The sequence below is a fragment of the Epinephelus moara genome, chromosome 16 (genome assembly GCF_006386435.1).
Source record: "Epinephelus moara isolate mb chromosome 16, YSFRI_EMoa_1.0, whole genome shotgun sequence".
Classification (NCBI taxonomy): domain Eukaryota; kingdom Metazoa; phylum Chordata; class Actinopteri; order Perciformes; family Serranidae; genus Epinephelus; species Epinephelus moara.
The window spans coordinates 34,370,554-34,390,565 of NC_065521.1; positions in this window are offsets into that span (position 1 = coordinate 34,370,554).

Consider the following 20,012-nt stretch of genomic DNA (forward strand, 5'->3'; position numbering starts at 1 on the left):
TACATGCACACGTGGCTTGACCGTCCGCTACAACAACGACTGCAGAAACTCAGATAACAACACACACGCAGGGAGCACAATTCATTCTCTGCTGAAGACGCCATTACTCCACTATATCATTACATTGCCAATAGTTGTTTGCTGCTATATTAATGCTCCAAATGTTGTTTACAACTCCTTGTTTTTGAGGAAGACTTACACACTGCCATATGTGGTCCATTTTCCTGTATATGAAATTTGTCTGAGAGTGTAGGGTTATGTTTTTGACATCATCATGCTAACCAGTAGCACGTCTCCTCTATAATAGCCGAAGTGGTTGCACCCTCAATTTCTCTTCAGTGCTTTTACCCAGATGCAGCAGAGGGACAGCGTGGCACTTACACATGCAGCTGCTAAAAGCTGCCCCCCATTGACTCTCACCTCTGGGTAACACAGATAAACATCTAGCTTTAGTCTCAGCAGGCAGTAACTGAGTGTGTGTGTGTGTGTGTGTGTGTGTGTGTGTGTGTGTGTGTGTGTGTGCACATGTAATAGTACACTGAGCATGCAGCATGATCTCCCTTTCTGAAGCTGAATTAATATTCTGATATACATAGTAGCATTAAGACGTACAGTGACAAACATTAGCATTTAAAGGGTCGTGTTGACCTGCTTTTCAACACCCGTGACTATTATAATTAATCGCTGAAGATTTGTGCTTAAAAAACTTGCACTAGTGAGGATTATCATAATTATTCAAAGCCTGGAGCAATTTGAGGCGAATCAGTGACGTTTCAAAGCTGATGTCTACTGCGTTCACCTGAGGAGGCTGTGGCCGTGGGCTTGACTTCAAAATCAAGAGACACCCTCGGCGATAATAACCCCTGCACGCTCCGAACTAAAGACCACACCGCTGAGATCGGCTTTGGTTTCCGCTAAACAGTGTGTACTTTCTCTCTCTGTTTTATGATCGGAGATAAGTTAATAACTGAACGAGTGGAGAATCACTGTTTATTTTTAACAAGATGTGTGCGTTCGGGGACGAGACGTGAGGAATGCAGCCGTCTATTTCTGTGAAGATTATTGTCTCCAAGGTTTTCCACTGTACACACAATGTTCATTGCCCAACCACCCAAATGATTATCTGTTTATTCGTCTTTTGTTGACTGCACACAATCCCCCCCAGAGTCACACTGGCCTCATGTTAATTATTTTGTCAACCCTCATATCTCTTTTAATTGTTGCGGGTTTGTTTATCCTGGAGATCAAATTGAGCTTGGAGAGATTGTGGGTGGCTGCCAACACAGATCAGCCGGGAAGACTGATGAATGCATATCAAATAGTCTGACAATTGGAGCCACAGTGAGACATGCTGACAGTATAACTGATTTAAATGGATGTATGGATGGTGAGATCATATTCATGCACCTAATATGGCTCTATTCAAAAAGGGCTTTCATACAAGTTTCAGATTTGCAGAAATGATAACACAGCCGCTCATCAAGCAACGCCACAATCTTCCTTACATTTCATTTAATAGCGTAAATTGCTGTTGGCTATGGAACTGCTATTTCTATAATGGCGAGTGAAATTAACTGGTTGCAGAATCATTCTCTGCTCAGCCTAGAGGAAGTATATTTTTTAACCATTAACCTTAAATATAAGAGCAGCTCATTTTCATGATTGTATATTTGGTGTCTATTCTGATTTTTTCACCAGCAGTTGGGGCTCTAGCTGCGTACATGCTCACATTTACACTTTTTCTATTATGCAGCTCAAATGTCCCAACAGGAAACAGCAGCCTTTCTCTTGTAAAACCCAAATATCCATTACTGCACTGACAACATCCCCTGCAGGTAAAGTAAGATCATTCCAGTCATCACTTTATTTTGGTCTCAAAATCAGGTAACAAGTGAAAATGATACAACTCATCCGGACGTAAAACTAAATGAGCTTCATGCTGTTCAAGTAATTGTGGCATTTTTCTGAGAGGTAGAAAACATGTTCGTAATATTTTGTAAGTGATGTATGAAAGTGGAGATAGACAGTTTTTTGCTTTGACTTTTCATGATGAAGTAAATGTTGCTTACACAATGTAATGGCTGTAGAATAATGACACTCTGTGTGCTGGGAAAATGAAGGCTTGATGTACACTACAAAGGAAGTGCGTCAACCATTGCGCAACCAACATAGGAAGAGGATAGCACTTTTGTTTTCCCTGCTATCCATCAGTAGATATCCCCAGTTACCAAAGTGTATCAACTGAAGCATGATTCAGAGTCATATAAATATTATATTTCCTGTGCCCTCAGTTTGGATTTGATTGTGTATATTTGCTGAAAAGATGCTCTGTGTTTTGTCTCGTAGCGGCTCTTCACATTAGTGCTTTTAATATTTGCCAGTCTGCTGAGACGTACTGATGTTGGATTTCCCAGAGTCTGTCCATTAAAAGCTCTGTTTTTGCTCACTAGTTTTCTCTCTTTAGAACAAAACTGACTAAAATCACTTTTCTCTGACTCTCGTATTTATCCCACTGTTGTCTCTCGTCTCGTCTCTCTCCTGTGTGTGTATATCAGTCACTCACTGGAGTTTTAATGCACAAATGTCATTGGCTGAGTAGCATTAGCTTCTGCAGTGATGCGGGCGCTGTGCCAGACCATTGCGGTGATGAGGGAGCTGAGCTGGAAGGCGAAGCTTTCAATTAACTGGTCAAGCTACGTCCCAACCCTCACCTATGGCATGAGCTCTGGGTGGAGACCAAAAGAATGACATCCCAGATACAAGCTGCCGAAATGAGTTTCTGGGCTCAGCCTTAGAGATAGGGTAAGGAGCTCAGACATCTGGAGGGAGCTCGGAGAAGAGCTGCTGCTTCTTCGCATCGAAAGGGGTCAGTTGAGGTGGTTTGGGCATCTGATCAGGATGCCTCCTGTTGGAGGTGTTCCAGGCACGTCCCACTGGTAGGAGGCCCCGGGGCAGACCCAGAACACGCTAGAGGGACTACATTTCTCATCTGGCCTGGGAACACCTTGGGGTCCCCCAGGAGGAGCTAGAAAGTGTTGCTGGGGAGAGGGATGTCTGGGGTGCTTTGCTTGACCTGCTGCCCCCGTGACCCAGCCCCTGATAAGCAAATGGATGGATGGATGAGTGGCATCATATGAGATGATTTAATGCATGCAATTGGTTTGTGGGTTTTGGTCCACTAAACTATTGCTACAAATGCAGTTAATAAAAAAATGTTCCTTCAAAATTAAATAATTCTCAAAAGTTTATAGGTTGTAGGTCTGGGATAAGATGGCGTCTGCGTCCTTGACCCAGAAGATTGAGAGGGATGGCATGTTAACAAGGGGGACACATTTTCAGTCCCTCCAGGATTTCCCGGGATCTTTTTGGGATTGTTGAGACCTGAAATTACTGATTTTACAGCAGCTCTTGCAGTGCATGTTGCAATGTTTAAATGTTTTTGGCATTTTTTTTGCAGCAAAATTGTGGATGCAAGTGAAAATTTCAAAAATAGTTGCGATGCAGTCTTGGATTCAGAGCTTTTATCATGAGCATTTCTGCTGTTCTAAACAGTGATGAAGGACTCTGCCTGGCAAAAGAAAAATAGCACTGTTGCTATGCTCTGACAAAAACAGAAAGCGATCCAATTTCTTTGAGACTGTGCTGCCAAAAATAACACCTTATAAGCCCTGTTTCCACCAAACACTTTCAGTATGGTACCTTTGAAATCAACAGTAACCCTTCAGACATGGTACCTAGGCCCTAGTGTTTCCACCACAAACAGAACTCTTAAATATGGGCGGGGTTGTTGTCACTCACTGCTCCGTCCAGCACTCACTGTATTTCCTCATTATCAGTGACGCAGATGGAAGTCTGCACCTCGTTTATTGTCCACAGAACAGGGTGCATGCTGACATTGTCAGAACAAAATCAAACAGGCTGCAGTGAGAGTCTCTCTCCATGGGATATTTAAGAATAGTCGGTTTGTGCATTTAGTCCTTCTCAGGCAAGCTCAGGGGTTTAGTGTTGCTGTAGCCCACAGGAACGACGCTCCGCAACACTTTTTTTTTTTTTTTTTACCAAGTGAGGAGGGATAAAAGCAGTTCAAAATTAAGATATATATTTTTAAACAGTTGAAGATCCCCCCATTACTAAAAGTGTGTGTCATCCAAGAGAGAGTATAGAAACTAAAGTAATGGTGAAAGTTGTCACAGTGATATTTAAGGTGTGCTGATGAATTCACGTCATAAACTCATGCGTTGAGTGACATGACATGTAAAAGTTCTACCTTAAAAGTCCCCGGCAGTCTGCCCAGTGAATTATTTTTCTCCGACTCCAGCTGCTGCGAGAGGCAGCAAAACATCCTTTCATTTCATAGTTACAGTTTACTAATAAAACTCTCCACAATATAAACATTGGCTACATGAGCATCAAAACCAGCCACAACTCAGCCATGAGCAGAGTGACCGTCCGTTATTGACCAATCAACGGACTGCAGTGTTCACAGCTCCACCTTTTAGTACCAGATCTGTGTGCTAGGTACCCCAACAGAAGGGGGACCAAAAATGGGGACGGTATGGAATTGTTCTATTGGTACCATCCACAACTTTTAACAGCGGAAACAGAAAAAAAGTGTACTGTACCATATTGTGCTACTCGGTGGAAACAGGACTTTAGACACATGTGGGTGGATGGTTGAAAGGGTGTCTATTTCCACTTTAAATACTGGCCAACACTGTGGGTGCACATAAATAACCAAAGCATGTATTTCTGCTTACATTCTTGTTTGTGAATTGGATAAACATTTACATTCACACTTGTATTTCTGTTACGGTCAATGGGTTCAATCTCCAGTGACCCTCGGGTGCCTCTGAATGCTACAACTCCTCAGACTACATAGTTAAAGCATTTATGGTCAAGATAAATATTCATCAGGCTACAGTAGCTGTAAAGTGGTGAAGACATGGCATAATGTGGAATATGTTGTTGATGTTGTTGATGGAAATCTTACACTGGGGAAACTTTAGCTCTGCTGGGGTGAAAAACAATGACTGTAGTTTTAAGGCATCCCAGAAACATTTTGTCTGTGCAGCATTTATAAAGCATAAAAAACTAAAAGTGACTGCACCCTGTTGACTGATGCTTGATATCCAAAAGAATCAATTCAAGCATTTTTTATACATTGAATGCATAAAAAAAATGTGGATGCCTTGCATACATATTTTATCAAAGTATGCAAGCAGCTGCAGGTGGAAAGAAAAGCAATCCTTTATCCTCTGTGACATTAAATCAGTGATGCAGTCAGTTTTATTGAAACATTTGATAAGTAATGGCGAAGGTAAATACCGTTACACTTAAAAGATTCAGCAGCGTTTCATTTTTCACTGTTTGGCCATTGACTCAGCATCTCTGGTTGTGCTATCTATTCAGGCTATGATTGGAATATTTCTTTAAGCTTCTGGAGAAGGTCAGAAAAGTAATTAACCTTGTTCTGTGTGCATCAACAGAGGGACTGAGACAAGAGTGCGCTCTCTCTCTCTCTCTCTCTCTCTCTCTCTCTCTCTAACGCACACACACACACACACGCACGCAGGCAGCACTGTAAGGTTGTACTTGAATGGACAGATTAATGAAAAAGCGATTAAACATTTGGAGTCCAATGTTTTTTCTCTGATTTAAATTAATGGAAATAAAGACGACATTAACACGTTGTCCACTGCTCACATGAATTCACCCCTTCTAGAGACTGACACACAGACAGACGGACACTGACATTTAAATAATAGCATTGTAATCACAGGAAACAGAAGCAGGCATTTCTCTGTTTTGCCCTCACTTCTTGTTGGCTGCCCTGTCCATCTCCCTCTTCATCATCCCACCTTTAACTCGACATCTGTCTGTACAGCTTCACCCCCCTCCCCCTGCCACGTGCTCTTTGCTTCTCCAGAGTTGGACAGTTTCAATTTGAGAAATCCACCTAGGTGTTGAGAGGGCTTTAATGGCGGCGGTATTTCTCCCCAGTCAGCTGAGCTGGCCGCCTGGAGACTTTTTCATGTAGGCTGAGTAATTTCTTGCTGTGCACTTAAATGCTGCAACCCCTCCTCCGACTCTCCCTCACTTCAGCACTCGTGTTTTAACAAATAAGCTTGTTACATCACATAATGCTCCCCTACCCTTACGCAGCAGGCTGTGTATTCTTGGACAAAGCTGCTAATGTGAACAAATGTTTCACAGATTTTTCACTCTCCATTTCCTGTCTTGCTTTAATTGTATGTGTTGGTCTTAGAGCTGAGGGAACACAGTCAATTTCGTGAGGTTTCTTTGTGAGGAAAGGCACTGGTGTTTGTAGGGCGGAGCTGACAGATTGGACAAAAGAATATAGAGCTAACAGGGCTTTCAAAATATGTTCTCGACGTAGTACACATGAAAGAAAGCCTGAAAGAGTGCAGTTCACTCTCTGAGGTACAGAGCCCAGTTTGGTGTTTTCTCTTCCACAAGCAGCCAGGTTGTTTATAATGCATGTATCGTACTGCCATCACATAACGCTTTTGATCACAGAAGATGGATATTCACTTTCACGCATCATTTAACCAGAAGATGACAACTGCGGCTAGCAGCGTCAGATGCAACAAATGCCTAAACAAACCTCGTCCAGATGCAGGGACGCTCACTCACCCAACCAAATGGTGGAATAAAAAAAAAGTGTATTCAAAACCAAACACTTTTCTTTGTTACAATATCCTCACTCATTTTTATTTTGTCTCACAATGTCAAATGTGAGCAATGAAAATATAATGGGTTGTCAGAACGTGTAATGCTCTCAGTCATTTAAAGAGGTGGTTCTGATGAGGTTTGGTGGAAGTTTGTTTGACAAGAGGATTGAAAACAATTCTGAATAAAGTGTGGTTTCATCTCTTGAACCACTTTTTAGCTCAGTAACTCAAGTCTGTGTTATAACATGTACGTTTAGTACAAAGAAAGTCTGGGAAAAATACAGACGCATTAAGCCAACATGGCCTCACATAAAAGTCTATACAATATCGCATCTTTAATAAGCATTGTGTTATTCTTGGAAGAAAAGCGGGAAGTAGTGTGGCATTTTTTTTTTTTTGTTTTTTTAAAGATATTTTTTTGGGGCATTTTTGCCTTTATTGGACAGGACAGGTAAGCGTGAAGGAGGGAGGTAGAGAGAGAGGGGGGGATGACATGCAGCAAAGAGCCACAGGCTGTATTCGAACCTGGGCCGCTGCGGCAACAGCCTTGTACATGGGGCGCCTGCTTTAACCACTAAGCCACCGATGCCCCGTAGTGTGGCATTTGTAAATCCCTTTGGTAGGAAGCCAGGGTGGATGGATGAGTGTAACGGTTTGATTTTGACAGGGGAGACAGGGGTTTGCTTACTGTCCAACACATTCTCACTCCCACCTCATCGCATATCAGTGTTTGGTCATGGACTTTCCATGTGCAGATATGACATGCAAGGTACCCTGGCTGTGTTAGTCTTTGACGTTCTGGGCCGCTGTACCAAAATCTGCCTGTTACATGTAATGTCTTCTTTCAAAATAGACTTCCCTGTGTACACTGTGAATTCACGTTTTGTTTGTTGGACCCATCCACCACCCCTCCTGCCCGCCCAACTCGGATTTACAGATTATCTATTCTGTCATTAATATATCTGGGCCAAATGGCAATCTCTGGGGCCAAAAAATGTATCCAACGTAGAATTGCTCAAAACTTCAGTTCCTTAAATGGCCACTTGCTCCAAAAGCAAATCATTTTCCGTAGGTCCCTTTGTTAAAATGCAACCTTTACTGCATGTTTACAACCTGGTAAAAAAAAACAAAAAACCCTGGTCTTTATTGCTAACATCAGCATTCATGACAACTGTAATTGGGTGACTTTTTATATAACTTTTTACTTTTTTTAATTAAGGTTTAAAGATACATGTGATTAAGGGGAAAGCTGCTTTGAGTAACAGGTGTGCTGTCCATTGAGAAGTTGCTACCACAGCAACAATGTTGGTCAGGTTTCGTAATCATGGCGTAATCTGAGATTCATAGCCATAGTATTTTTGTGTGTTTTCAGTTCACAAAATTTTATTGTAATATAATTGTCACCTAAAAAAGTTCGGCATTTGGTTGTACTAAAAGACCCCTTAAGTAGTCGGATGCTTTTCCAGTAAATTCAGTTTTGGTTTTAAGGCTGTTTTTCTTTTCTGTCTAGCAAAAATTAGGATGAGCATTATCACAGTTAATAAACATAGATTGTTCACTGTGCTAACCAAGCTAGCAGCTAGTGTTAGGGTTAGCTCCACCCTCTTATCCAAATATGGTCACCTGTGGCTCCAAAAAATCCAAGATGGCGGTTAAAATGCCAAACTCAAGGCTTCAAAACAGGACTCCACAAACCAATGGGTGATGTCAGGGTGACTACGTAGATTAATGTTTATACACTCTATGATCTGGACTTGTTGCTTTTAGCCTAATAATCAGACTGAATTGCCATTTCGTTTCAAATAAAGTTATCATGACCAAGAGTAGTACTATGGAGTAATGTTTTTACTAGTGGACCCTGATTTGCATGTGTTTTCGAGCACTTGGATGTCACGATTACACTGGTCTTGCTACTAGTTTTATGCTCTTCCACTGAAGGAAAGTTGATGGCCCTAACATGCAAAAAGTGCAGCAATGAGCCAACAAAGCTAAGGAAGACCACAAGTTAGCAAATTCAGATGTAAACATTGCACTTTTGAGATTATTCCTCCCCAAAAAAGTGTTCATTGCAGGTGTTAAATGATAAAGAAAAAGCTTTACGATTCACGTGATGCGTTTAATGAGAAATTCTGCATATAATAATAACTTCTGCTTGTTGACATGGAAATTTCACAGGGCATCTTTAACGTTCTGCCTGATATTGTGTTGATGTTTGATTTCTTTTGGAAGGAGAGGTTATTTTGATTGTATTTAGTGTAACCAATCAGTCCTGCTAGCGTCATTGTAGTCAAAGTGGTTGTTATTTTTGTGAGTTTAATCATTACTATTCAGCTTCTTGTTGCGTTTTTGTTGCTATTTTGTTAGCTCTGAAGATGACATCACCAATCTACAAAGCTCTGATTGGCTCAATTGGTCTTCCAGTTAGGGAAACAGTTGTCAGTGAGCGCAACACCAAACCTATTTGAACTGAGAGGTGTGAAGTAATTCAATGTGGCAATGTTGCTTTAACTCTTGTCCTGCTTGACTAACATCACTGTAGCTATGCAGCGACTGTAATAAAGAAAGAAGTTGAGCGTGCTGTAATGTGGAGGTGATGGACAGATATGATGGACAGCCATGCTCTCTTCCTCATTAAGCCTTAAGTTTTTTTTTTACTTTTCTGGTGGAACTCTGTTTAGTACCTGGATGAGAAAAGGTCATCACAAGATGTAACCTGCCTCTCCCTGTGACGTTTTTTTCTCAGGCCTCGGTTTAATTACTAGTCTGCATCATGTAGCCAGAATAGTGCTGACATTAGCTGTCTTAATGAAGAAACGGCATCTTCAGCTGTCAGAGGATATTAGACTCACTTGACCTCTCCAGAGTTACCTGCCCACACAAATCACCATTCAATTCTCAGCCACAGCAAAAGGATTCCTCCTGTACTTTTACAAGAACAAGGACTGCGAGCGTTGCATACAGGCTGCTTACACACAGAATCATTTGGCATTTGCGAAAGAGAAAACCTCAAGAAGTAACTGTTATCTCAACTCCGTGTTGCCTCATCAGTAAATCTCAACTTTAAAATGTGTTTTAGGGATGCATCATTAAGATTAAAACAAGTGCCATCAAAGGTAGTGGACCAGCTGTGGATGAGAGGAGATCTTTCATCAGACACTAACAACAGATAGCCGGCCCAATTATACGACATCAGTCAAGATGAGAATCATGACTTCAATCAGCACCTTTGAAACATGATCAGAAATGCAGAGCATGTTGGGATCAACAAACACCAAAGACTTAGCCTTCTCAGAGGGACACGGGCCGAGGAGCATGAAATGCAAAAAGTTAATAAAAACTGTTGTACTGGAACTTATCAGGTGTTTGCACTGCTTAAAACACATTCGTGATGTTAAAAAAGAAAAACATCTCAGGAGAGCTTTCTGCTTATGCACCACATCACATAAATGCCTTTTTTTCTCTGCATTTTAACATTCAGGAAATTATTTTCTAATGACTTTAGTGCATAATTTATATACAGCATCTGTTGTGCGAGGCGAATCACTGATTTTGTTGCCAAAGGAATCTTTGAGTATGACATAAACACTGCAGGGTTTTCTCTTTTTATGTGGTTTTTGAACGGGACACACTTGAAATATACTCTGACATCCATGGCAATTAAATTAGTCGCTACAATACCCGTTCTTGCACTCCAGTAGTAGTCCAAAAAATAAATAAATAAATAAAAAAGGCCCTTTAACATAAACGGGACATGAAAGGACTTTCTAAAACCTTTCAGCATTATTTCTCTCACACAGTTTCCAACAGGAGCGCCCTAGTTTCAGTTGCATTTTTGAATAATGGATGCTTCATGACACAGTACTTGGGCATCAATCCAAAAAACAAATCTATTCGCCAAAGCAAATCTAGAATTAATAATGACTGGGAAAAGAATTATTGCTGATTTAACGCATTCATATTCATTTTCGACAGTAACATCCATCAATTGTGAGTCTTTCCATTATGTCTTTTGAGCAAACACCAGAACTCATTTAACAACAATGCAAGCTCTGAGAAGAAGAAAAAAATCCTTCAACCCACCCCCCCACCACACACACACACACACACACACACACACACACACACACACAGTAAAGCTGTTGACAAGCGTGGATCAATTCTTACTTTATTGAAGAATAATCTAGACATGTTCTGACTGCTTTGTTTAGCCACAGGCGGTTTAATATCAACCCAATCATAGAGGTAGTTTCAATGTACACTGACTCCGTCCCACAAAATGAATCAACATGTGTGTGAGTGTGAGAGACAAAGAGGTAGCGTGAGTTAGGAGGGGACAAACAGAGAGACGGGCGCTGCAGAATTACCCAGAGTGAGATGTGGCACAGATGGTGGGGAGGGAAGGTAATGGGGGGGCCGCCATCCATGTGTTCCCCAGACACATAACTCAAATGCACCATTATTACATTGAGACAATGACTGCTTCACAGACATCTCCATATCTGGCCTGCATCCTTCCACCGCTGTATATAAAATAAAATAAAAACCGGAGACATAACACATGGAAAATAACCACGCACTAAACAGTGAAATAAATCCCATTCAACGTGAGAGGGATTTTTAATATTGACAGTTTTATTAACTCTAGAGGTAGACCAGCTGAAGGTGGAAAATAATAAAACACATCATTAATTTTTCAGGGCCATCTCTCGAAATATTCAAACAAGAGTAGATTTGAGAGCGAGATGCAAGGACCTATAATCGTCCTCATTTGTTGATTCCAAGTTTACGGCTGGATGGTGACATCTTTAATATGAACATCACTTCTTTTCTTTTTTTCTCCTCCTACAGCGTGTGCCTCTGTGATAAATCAGCCATGTCTGTTGCCATGCCAAGGTCCTCTGCCACCCCCGGAGGTTTGTTGCTGAGACCATATAGCTGGTGATTTGAGGCGATCCAGCTGGAAGTGCTCGGCTGCTGAGACTCTGAACTCTGACTGCCTGGGCCAGACACAACAATCATTTGGCCCAGTCCGACATACACGGCAATGTCAAGCAATAAACTGCATCTGCTGCCAGAAGTGGGACCAAGTCATTGTTTTGCAAGTCGCAAGTACGTCTCAAGTCTCAAGTGAAGACAGGTAAGTCCAGAGTTAAGTCCTAAGTCAAGACCATAGACTGTTAAATCAAGATGAACGACATGACGGCACCCCAAAGTAAAGCGATAACATCTCTATTTCCCCCTGGTGGCTAGCTGCAGTATAGGTCATAAACCTGTCCCCTACGAGTTACAGACAGGACATGGGCCAAACTAAAAAGTCAAAGTACATGTCAAAGATGGTTTCTGTCATTATGTGTAGTTCTTATCACCCTAATGTGTGTTTTTTTTAATTGGTTTGGTTTTAATTAGGTATTTGATGCTGTAATACGGGGGCTGATGTGTGCCAATCGGTGTGCTCGCGATCAGTGGAGCTGCTCGCCATTGTTCCAACTGGTGTATAGGCAGGAACTCTACACAGAGGAGATCACTACTGTGCAGACTCTGGCTCCAAATGACGTTACCAGCACAACGTGGCAGTGACCGTTACTGTGATATTTTGACTTCATTATCGTATAGTGGGGTTAGTAGAGACGTATCCTCCATCTTTATATACAGCCTGTGGTCAAGACCGACAAGTCCTAAGTAGAGGTAGACAGATTCATCGGTTTGGCTGATTAACAGGTGCCGATAGGACTTAATATTAACTATGGTAAATGGCGGAATGGGGCTCTGATAGTGGCCGATGGCTATAACCTCCATTGGTCACGTGGGTATGGCATGAGGCTTTTGCATGGAGTACCCCACATGCAAAGTCAAGGTAATGTGTGCTTTAGATAAATTGTACGATGTAGGACAATTTTACTTCGTTATTAGGGGCATCATAAGGTTGCTGGTTATAAAATAGCATTATGTGCTTTCGTTGTTTTGCTAGAAAGCACGGTTGGTATACTTTTGCTAGAATTAAGTAGCAAGCCACTAGTAATGTGTGTGAAATTAATTTCTGATAATCTAAAGGACTATTAAATCAGAATTACTTAGAGACCGTGAGGCGCTCGCACTCAGTGTGCTCCAGCCATGAATGCACAACAAATTTTCAATCATATTTTTCACCGTACATCACCGTACCGCATTTTTCTGGCGATATAGAAATGTGACCTTGTCCCGGGGAACAGCATATTTTACTGCAAGCCTGTTTAGAGGTGCTTATGTCATAACAGACATGTTTAGAGTTGTTTTTTACAATTTTAATGCTGTTCTTATACTGTTCAAGTGCAGTTGCCGAATTAAGTCCCACGTAAAAATGACAGAATTCTGTCCCATCATTTATGAGCAGGCCACATACAAGCTCTTTGCAGCCCTAAATAATAAAAGAGTAAGAAACTACTCGGCTTTACGTACAGCTTATCTTCCAAATAATCCAGCCACATAATTATCCACTGATTTAATTTAATTGCACAGTTTGGCCCTCCTAATGCTCCTCCTAAAACCAGCTCAGTGCCATAGCCGCTGATTCCGTGCTTCTGGGCCCAGGCACCCACGGAGAAGTCAGAGCACTCACTTGCGCCAGCGTAGAGTCAGGGCAAATCGAAATCAGTAACAGATAGGCTTTGCTCCACCTTATTCAGCCCTACTGACTAGCCAATTACACCACCGGAAGAAAGCACCTTTTTGTCTACTCCAAACTTTCATTATTATATTGGCCATTAAAAATCAACTATTGGTGAACCCCTAGTCTCAAGTTAAATGTCAAGTTTAAGTCCTAATCTTTAAGTTTCGAAGGTTGAACAAGTCATATTTGTTTAAACAAGTTTGTTGGAAGTTGCTGCAATTTTCAACCTGCAGGTTTTGCATGCTGCAATAAGTGTTTTTTTGACCACCGCATACTTTTTGTAAGTGAATGAATTTATCTTTGGTACCATTTTTTCCCAGCTCAACAATGTACCCAGTAACATGCTCAGTAATGTAACGTTAGTTCTTCATGGTTCTCTCCTGCAGCTTCACTGGATGCTGTCAGATTGTTTCAGACAAAGAGAATTTGGAGAATTAAGTGCTGATTTGCTGGGAATAGTGTTAATGAAGTAGTTAATGATAGCTGATTGGGGAAATTAATTGATTGATGGCAAAGTTTTTAAATAACATAATAACTTTTAAATCTTTGTGCTTGGAGGTTAAGTGTTTTCAAGTCACAGGGATCAAGTCCGAGTGAAGTCACAGGTTATTGGTGTTAAAGTATAACTCAAGTTGCAAGTCTTTTTCAATTTTCTTAAGTTGAGTTTATGTGACTCAAGTCCACACCTCTGTCCACTGCTGACAACAGCAATCATGTATCAGCTGCCGAGCTTGTCGAGGTCCTAAGATAACATTGTCTTTCTCACAAGACGCAGCACTAACCCAAGTACCAGTAAACATTTTACTGTTTACAATTACGCTGCTCATTACTTGAATATGCGTGGGTGGGTGTAAGTTTAATGATCTGTTGGTGTGCATGTGTGTGTTTGTAAGTGAATGCAGGTGCGTGTGCGAGGTAGCTCACCCTAGGTTTAATTTATGGCTTCAGTTAAAATGACAACAACAACAACCTTTGACAAAAGCAGTAAAGAACACGGCAACAAGGAATCTAATTAAATCATGTACTTTGTGACCTGCAGAGGAGTGTGATGGCCAACTTGAGAGGACAAAGGAAGAGCAGCAGCAGCAGCGGCAGCAAGAAGACACACAGGCTGTGAATGGAGAAAGGTGTGTGAGAGTCTTCAGTGACTGAAATTCATAGCGCAGCGTGCGGGGAGTAATTTCAATCATGCACAGTGGCTTCTCTCAGGGTCACTTAGGCATCCTAGATTAATTGAGCTGTGATGGGCGGAGGAGGAGGAGGGATGGAACAAGAAGAGGGAGGCAGAAGACAAAACAGGAGCTTTCTTGCCTGTGAGGGGAAAAGGAAACAGCCCATGTCCTGACCTTTTCGACCCCACTACATGACAAAACACAGCACCACACTGTGCCGTGCCGCAATGAGCTACGAGAGAAAACCCAGCGAACGCATGGCCTCTCCTTCTCCACAGCTGGAGCCAGTAATCTGACAGCCATGTCTGTAAATCTCATCTCCACGCCCATTCTTCACACTGCAAGGAGAAGAACACACTTTTCTCTTGCGGATTTTATCCTTAATTTCATCAGGGGGAAGCAGGACAAAAACCCCAGCTAACAGACTTTAAGCACTATATTTAGTAGAGTAGCCTTTTAATGTTAAATGGTTTACCATGCAGATGGAAAATGGGGCATCATTGATATAATCCTCTTAAGGCTCTCAATATCACTTGTGAAGCACCGATCTGAACAGGAAAATTTACAGTCTAAATCTCTGTCAATCAGGAGGAATCATGCATTGTGTGTTCTAAATAGCAGTCGAGGGTCAAATGGACCGGGAGCTTAAGAATATCTCCTGCACGTTTTAAATTATTTCTGAACCTGGTATTTGTAACAGCAGATCTTGGCAAAAGAGGTAGAAATGGCAATAAAATAGAGAACAAGAAGTCATCAAAAGCTTGATTGTATTTCAATGGAAAACAATCATGTCGTTTCAATTCCAGTGTTTTTCATGTTTTGTTTGGAGGGCCCAAATTGGCTGCAGAGAGACAATGAGATTCAGGGGGGAAAAAAAGAGTGGCAAACAGAAGAGAGATGGACTGCAAATAAGAACCATTCCAGCGACGCAGAGGGGTGTCTTTTATACAAAGAGCACTCTAGCTGAACAGAGGGGTGTTTTGAGGCAGAGTGAATGTTGCCAGCTCCAGCTCAACAAAAAGGTGTTAGCAGGTGAGGAGCTGTGTACAGTGACTGCACCAGATAAACACACAGGTATGTGAGAGGTTGAAAGTATCTGTCATAAAGATGGGCTAGCTGGAGTACAAAGACCAGGTGAAAGCAATTCTGTTGGACCCGTACACGTACTTTGCACATCATCATGCATGCTCACTATGGACATGAATCAATTCAAATGGGCACACACACATATTCAGAGGTTTTTGCAGTCCGTCAAGTGGTCAGAGTGCCCACATTGGCTTATTTTTTAGTCTTTAATCTCGAGCTACCAACAAGGAAAGTGGAGGCAAATCGATTCTTCCCTGTAGTGTCACCATCTCCCAAATCTCTGCAGCCTTGGGGATAAAAGGTTTGATGTGACATTACAATAGTCTCTGGTCTTTGTCTGCTTTCTCTTGCTCGTTCGGCTTGGCAGTAGCACTTTCTGTTTGCTCAGGTTGGAGATGCATTAAAACTGAAAATAATTTGGCTTTAAATTAAATGAGGTGTCATTAATTGAATAAAGAAACAAAAAAGTGAGTCATTTAGTTCTAAATAATATGAGAAGTTATTATTTAAGGTCAACTAAAACAAGACACACAGATTACAATTGTAGTTGTCAACTATTTTCTTTTGTATCACTCATTATTAGTGTTCAGTTAGTGATACCTGGTTGCCTTAAGCCCTGACAAAATGTTGCAAAACCTTTATTTACACATAAACTGTGGTGCGCTGAACACCCTGTTGTGTTACGCACACGCACTGCCTTTTAATGTGGCAGGGCTGAATTCAGTTCAATTCAAAGGGGGCTTTGTTGGCATGTGAAACATACGTTTTCATCGCCAAAGCAGGTGTGAAATAAAAAAAAAAAATTGTATGCTTTTTCCATCTCTTCCTGTTCCATAGCCACAGTGGGGAGTTTGTTGATGTGTGTGTGTGTGTGTGTGTGTGTGTGTGTGTGTGTGTGAGTGTGTGAGGATTGTGGGAGTTAGTAGTATCACTGTGTCATGTTGTTCCTGTTTTATTTATTTATTCATCTGTTATGCACTCTATATTTGGACTCTTAATTGTACTTATGTATTATTTCTATTGATGTTACTGTCATTATTACTACCTTTGCTACTGAAGTTTTATTTTTGTTCAGATCTCTGTAATTTTGGTAAATCTGCAACTGCATCTTTACACTATCCCTGCTTATGAAATAAAAAAGATATTTAAAAAAAATATGTAAAGCTGGCAAAGATTTAGAAGAAATTGGTTTACATGCAAGTCATCAGCACATTTGACACACACACTAACGGAGAGAACACACACAGACTTTATAAATAATATTTGAACACCATTTTATAACATTTCACAGCGTTTATAGGAACCATATTGTTCAACCTGGAAACTGCAACTGTATACACCGTTTTCATATTGAACGTGCCCCTGTTGTGACTGTTAGCAACGGAAGAGCAACAGATGAGGAAGACAAACTATGGCAGAGAGAGCACAGGCGGAGCTAGGAGCAAAATTAAGAGGGAGCTGAGGTCTGCAGGTCGGGGAAAGTTTAAGTAAACAAAGGAAATATGGTGACAGTGGGTTATGATGTCAGCACGCACTTCTACCTTCCTAATTTCAGTTTTTATAGCCGACAGTTAGCGCTTGTTGTTAGCCGCTAAGCTAGCGGGAACAACAATGCTAACCGTGCTAACCGTTTAGCTCGGCTGCTAGCTTAACTAAGTGTACCGGGTAGCGGTGGTTTCACGAAGTAAGTTTGTGTGACTTGAACGTTAATTATGGACTATGGAGTATCAGCGTGGACCTGGCACTAGACTCAAGGTCAGATAGACCCCATGGTGACCGGGAAAGCCGTGTGGGTCCTCAGATGAAGACCCATGTTGGACTGTTGAGACGTTTAAAGCACCAGTGGTGACCGGAAATGCCTCCCTGTGCCTCTGATGAAGATTTCGATGGGCTGCTACTTCCCGTTATGTCGACCGCCAACAGAACTGTAAGTTGATTTTTATTGTCTTTGTTGTGTTTGAGTGAAAATGACTTAATTGTGGCCATACCCTACATTTATTTTAACTTGTGTGAGCTATGGGTCCGTCTATGTTATGGGCCATTTAATTGCTGCTCTGTTGCCACGGCAACAGCTTTGGTCCCTGTTAACTTCCTGTTCCCCAACAAGGAAACTGCCTGTAAGTTTCAGTAGCCATATTACCATACTATATAGTATACCTGTAAAAGATTTAGTATGCCCTGATACATAGTATGTCAAATGCAGTATGCGAAAAATATCAGGATGTTTTACTACATCCGGTTCGATTTTTCAGTATGCAAACCAGTATGCTTTTCTGATTATTCAAACAGAAGACAGCTTGACAGCTGTTTGACAGCCAATATTGACGGATGACAGCACATTCAAGTAACTGATGACCAATCAAATAGTAATAATAGGAATATTGATTGTTTAAGTAAACAAAATAATCATAAAAATTACAAATAACCGAAGGAGATAACTATGAAAATAATAATTGCAGGGGCCTCGGTGGATTAGTGGTAGAGCAGGCGCCCCATGTACAAGGCTGTTGCCGCAGCGGCCTGGGTTCGACTTCGGCCTGTGGCCCTTTGCTGCATGTCAACCCCCCCCCCCAACGCTTGTCTGTCCTATCAAATAAAGGCTAAAAATGCCCCCCAAAAATATCTTTAAAAAAAAAACAAAGAAAATAACAATTGCAGAGAACTGCAGATATAATTTTACCGTTGCAAATATTATATAGTCGAATTTACTATCTGCACAGTTATAACTTTAAAGTCATTGCAAAGTAACAACAGCAGAGCTCTAAGGGTTGATCTCCGTCTCTGGCGAACTCCAAGGTAATGGATATATAAGTAAGAGGGTCAAAGTTCAGGGTGTAATGTTACGAGAAAGGAGTATGTCCCGATTGTGTGAATACTGCATGCAGCAGTGCATCATTTTTATGGGCAGCTGCAGTACCTACTAACATTTTTTTAAAAAAAAAGTATGCTATTTGGGACGCACCCTGCATGAATAAACATTCCAACAGGAAATACACTTGGACCCATTTTGAATGTTTATGTTGTCAAGTTTGAAACAGTCTTTATTCAGTGAAGTGTTGTTGCCAAATGGCTTTTTAGTGGAAAAAATGTGGGGCAACAACTACTTTTGATAGATGTAACATCAGACAATGCACAATTTTCACATAATGGGCTATTTTACATTTTCCACACAGTTTAACACAAACGATTATCCGACTGAGGATACACCTGTTCTGTCATATATATGCTGTCAATTTGGGTAGCTATGGTTCTTCTGCCAAGGAAGCTCAATTTTAAACTGTTGTCCTGCTGCTTTCATGTTTGGTAATTCTCTCAGAGAGATGCATCAGATCCTGAAAGCCTGCTTTTGGCCAGGCAGGCTATCCACAGATAGGGGCCTCTTCAGAGACAAGCACATTTAAAAAAACACTGAAAAACTATTATATCCAGCCAGTGACCTTAAATTGTAGAGTAATACTAAATAGCAGCAAGTGAGGATGTTTTATGCCATGCATTAATCCTGAATTATTTTAATTTCCAAGTTAGACAGTATTGCTAAAACCTCACTGTTTTCCGCTGCCTGCAGGTGGGTCTTTGTTGCCTGTTTTAGGAGCTGTACACATGCTACATCTTTAACCACCTGGCAAACTTGAGTTCAGGCACTGGGTGCTACTCATGTACCTTTTCTGTGCCAGCTTTCAAGAGCGTGGTGGCAGGTTGCGTCTAAGGTTGCTAAGCAACCTTAACAAGCACTGTATCATAGCCTGTTTACCTGAAATCCTGAGTGCAGAGCTGATCTTTTTCCAGGAGCTGTTTGTGTATAGGCCTATTGTCTGTGGGACAGATGTAAAGCTCTGGCAGCCCTGTACTAACATGATCAACCTTTTATACATATATATATCACAGACCGATATTTACAGAAGAAGGGAAAGATGTCTGTTGGCTATTATTGGTTGGTCCCCATCCCATGATGTGGTGCTCGCTGCTGCGTTCTAAAAGTTGAACTCTGAATCTCAGAGCGCAGCCGTTGCACCCTGAAAAATAGGCGCTTGGGAACGCTTGGATGCCGTGACGTTATCACTTTGGAGTTTGAGTGTGCCTGCCGCATGTCTACATTAAAAACAACAAATTTGAGGGTGCAAAACACACAACATGTTTATGGCCCCTCATGCCAGAGCTAAAATTGTGGGGCGTCGGTGGCTTAGTGGTAGAGCAGGCGCCCCATGTACAAGGCTGTTGCCGCAGCGGCCTGTGGCCCTTTGCTGCATGTCACTCCCTCTCTCTCTCCCCCTTCCACACTTGTCTGTCCTATCAAGTAAAGGCTAAAACATGCCCCAAAAAATATTAAAAAAAAAAAAAAAATTGTAATACAGTTCCGGTAAAACTCTGTAAATTAAAAAAAATTATACAGCTTGCCTCAGACAGTAATTTAGTTTT